A 4,154-nucleotide genomic window follows, 5' to 3' on the forward strand; every position below is an offset into this window, starting at 1 on the left:
AAATAACCTGAGGGCTGCGTAACTATCTAAACAAACTCACTCACACGGACGACTTAAATAAAATTGCCGGCGCTAGGACAGACATGCCGGGGGCGCACTCATATTTACAGTACATCTTAACCTTAACTTACAAATTTTACACTAAACCATGGCCCAGGATCATTGAACTCTGCAAAAAGAAAGCAGTTAGCAGGGAGCCAGGCTGCCCGCATGCAGTCTCTGGCTCAAAACAATGCAGGTGACAGGGAACGTGGCTGGCTGCTCACACGCAGTCCAAGGCCTTCCCTTTTGAACTGAACGCAGTGAACCACAACGGTGCATGGGCTGCACAACACAGTCTCTGTGCCAGCTCAAGTGGCACACGCAATGAGCACAACGAATGGATGCATGAACACAAACACGGTGCACGGGCCGCCACTGCAGGCCCGTGTTGTAGCTGCCAACAGGGCAGTTCTCGCAGCTTGCAAACTGTTGCCTTGCGGATCCTGGCGCACATGGAAATGAACAGGGGGTGGCAAAGCAAAAATTGAACAGGGCTGGTGAACATGGGCAGTGGGCATGGCATGGCAAAGGCAGCAGGCAAACACAGCCCGCAGAAGAAGGCCGCTGCAGGCAAACACAGCCGGCAGACGAACTGGCCGGCACAGGCCTCGAAGAAAAACAGCCAGCAGATGAACTGGGCCGGCATAGGCCTTGCAGCACAACAACAGCTGCCGATGAAGTTGGCCGGCCTCTGCCTTGCAGCAACGCAGCCAGCAGATGAAGCTGGCCAGCTTTTGCCGTTCAGTGGAGGGAGTGCGGTGGTGCTGGCCACTCGGAAGGCGGGCTCGGACCTACCTACCTGTCTCCCTCCCAACCTATCGCCTTTGCCTGTCACTGTACATACCCACTCCCTTAATTTGTGAAAAACCAATTTAGCCCCAACTTTTTTTTTTTAACTTCCCCACTATAAATCGTCCCCTAACCCCCTTTATCGTCCTTGTTCGGCTAACCTATCCTGTCACCTAGCCTACTCCCAACCCCTACGTTCCCTTCCCGGAGGGGAATAAGGGAGAGCTAACGTCCTGTGCCGAGGCCCAACTCAAGCCTCAGAATGGCCTCCCCAGAGTTCGGCGATCTATAACCAAAGTGGGTCCAGCGGCCCACAACGACAGCGAGGGGATGGATGGTGCGGAGGGGTACATCTCCTAATCTACCCTAACCATTTAACTGTTAAACTACCCTGGGGCTTTCAACAAGCGCCTCTCGCTTAAACTATTGGTTCTAACAACCCAGATTCCCGTCGCCTGTGTTGGTGTCCTCACAATTTCGGGCCTCGCCCCCCAATTTTCTCTCCGTGCCCTCACACGATCTCCTGGCTGGGACACGTGGCTCCCTTTGGCAGGCACGACCCTCTGCCGAATCTCCCGCTATGGCACCCCCGGGCACTACACTGCCTCCGAGCCTACCAGCTCCCTAACACCGGGGAGTGCCCCCCATGGCACCTCCCCTGAAACGCACACGTGGCAGGCCGGCCTCCCGGGCCCCTTTCCGAGGGTCACCCGTGCCCACAACACTGCCCACGCGGCTAATGGCGCCCCGGGCCCCCGCACCAAGCAGGCGCACCCGTGCCCACTACTCTATCCCGGCCCCCCATGGGCCCATGGCCTACCGCGGCCGACTAGCCTGGTGCCCGGGGTACCCACTCAGCGATACTCACCTTTCACAGCCACGCTCCCAAGCCCGTCAACAGGGCTCCTGCACCCCTCCAAATGGGTCTCGAGCCTACTTTCCCACCAACAACAAAACGACCTCCATTTTTGTTAATTTGACTAACCCAGCTAACTCACTTTATACTGACCCCGGGGTCCCTTGGGTGGGAGTCACTCCTCCCCCCAATCACTCATCGCACCATGCATTCCCCATTCACTCCATACACACAGACCCGCTGGCCTCACTCACTCATCATGTACTCACACAACTCACCAACTTCAACACACTCACCGCTGAACTCTGCCATCCTCCTAACTACATCCCCTAACTAACTCGTGCTCCCACGTCGTCCCTTACACTATAGCACGTTCCTTTTAACACTACGTAGCTAAACTACGTCAACTCTACACGCTCACAAGTCTGTCACTGTCTCCAAATAAATCATTTTATTTCCCAACCTAAATCTGGCTACAATCCCTCTAACTAATCCATTCCACGGACTCCATGAGGACTTACCCCTGCCCCATGAAGTCGGTCTAACTAAGCTAACTCTTCCCCCTAACTAGTTTTCATCCTGTGCCCAGGTAAGGGGGTCTTCCACCCCTTGCCCAGGAATGCTGTGCACCCGAAAGTGAGGCTTGTTTTTTTTTATTTTTTCCATGCGCATCACCAGCGCGGCAAATCGCGCACTTTGCACCTGCCCGTGACGTCATGCAGCTGCACGTGTTCCTCGTCCCTCCTTGGACGGTACCATCCGGCAGAGATACCCCTCCTGCCGGATTCCAACCCCACGTGCAGCCATGACGTCACCGTGCGCATAAAAAAAACACAAGCCCCACGTCTCGAGGGGTTCCCCACGCGAACACATGTGCTTTGCCCGTTGGAGCTAAACACACACGATCACGTGGAGAACCCGTCCGGTCCAAATCCATAATCCTGCCTAAACTTTGTCCGTCCGCGGGATCGGCAAATCCACCGCTGGCGTTTCCGGACCGGGACTTCACTCTCGCAAGCGAGCACGTGGTGGCCTCGTGCGTTGCACAGCACGGACCGCGTGCTCACTGCTGGGTGAACCCGGCACGGTCCCCGAAACAACTACAGCCGCTACTCGGCTTTCTCTCCTCTGTCGCCGTCGCCGTCTCCGTCTCCATTCCACACACGCATACCTGCGTGTTACGACGCACACAGTCCACACCATTAAACTCACACCGGGAGACGCGGCTGCGTGCTCCCGCATGCCAACCGACATCTCCCTTACATACCGCTCTCTCACACACACGGTCTCCCTTGCACACAGCGACCTTGCACACGGCCGTTCACTCACGCGTGCGGGGGCACTCACCCGCGGTGCCTCACTCGCACTCCGTGCCTCATCCACACACGCGGGGGAACTCAACCGCGGTGCCTCATCCACACTCCGTGCCTCATCCACACACGGCGTGCTGGGAAGCACGTACTCCGGCACCATCGCCACCACACCACTCACACACGGGGTCGCTTCCACACACGGGGACGCACTCACGCCTTGCACCACACACACAGGGACAACCACACTGGGGATTCGTGTCCCCACAAGGGTCTCCGGGGCCTCTATACCCCCCAAGCTCTCCGTGCAACCGTTCGCAGCTCTCGTCCCCTCAACCTCGCAAAGCACGACCGAACCCACCTGGTCGTGACTCGCCTCAAGGGGGCAGACTCCCTCCCCTCGTTCCTGGAGGAGGCCATCCAGGTGCTCGCACTGGGTCCCAACACAGTCCGCCAGCTCACCCTCACTATCCTCCACTACCTCCGTGTGTGTGTGCGCGTCACTTACCCCGTCTTCATCGTGCTGTCTTCCCTCTATTTTTTCTGTCTCCCGTGTCTCTATACATTTATAAGTTTCTGTCGTCGTCACCTCGTGTCTCGTCTCACACGTTTTGGTCTCCCCATTTAATTTTTCCCTTTTGGTCACCGTCGATTCCTCTGTCACGACCCTCGCCCAACACGCCCCCCGAATTATTTTTTTACCCGCCTCCACCGCGGGCCTGTCAGCCGTTGCACCCCCTTCCAGCTCGTTTGCTTCCACACGTGGAGTCGCCATTCCCAGCTCCCTGGTCACGGCCTTCATGCCCGCCTGCAGGCATCGGCCCATGTTCTGCGTCTCACCCCAGAGCTTTTTCATTTCTTCCCTCATGTTTGCTTCCATTCCGTTTATTTGCTTGTTCATTTCGTTTTTCATTTCATTTGTGTTTGTATCCATCTTTTCGTTCATGCCTTTCATTTCGTTTTTCATATTCGCATCCATCTTTTGTGTATTCGCATCCATCTTTTCGTTCATTTGTTGTGTATTCGCATCCATCCTTGCTGTCATTGCCGCCAGCATGGCGCATAGCTGGGCCATGTCGGATGCACTCAGCTGAGCCGTTTCGGCAAGGGTTGGGGAAGGGTTTTGGTGGAGAGGGGGGGGGGAGGTGTCATACACC

The sequence above is a fragment of the Eptatretus burgeri genome, chromosome 17 (genome assembly GCF_056783735.1).
Source record: "Eptatretus burgeri isolate ZD-2024b chromosome 17, Ebu_testis_v1, whole genome shotgun sequence".
Classification (NCBI taxonomy): domain Eukaryota; kingdom Metazoa; phylum Chordata; class Myxini; order Myxiniformes; family Myxinidae; genus Eptatretus; species Eptatretus burgeri.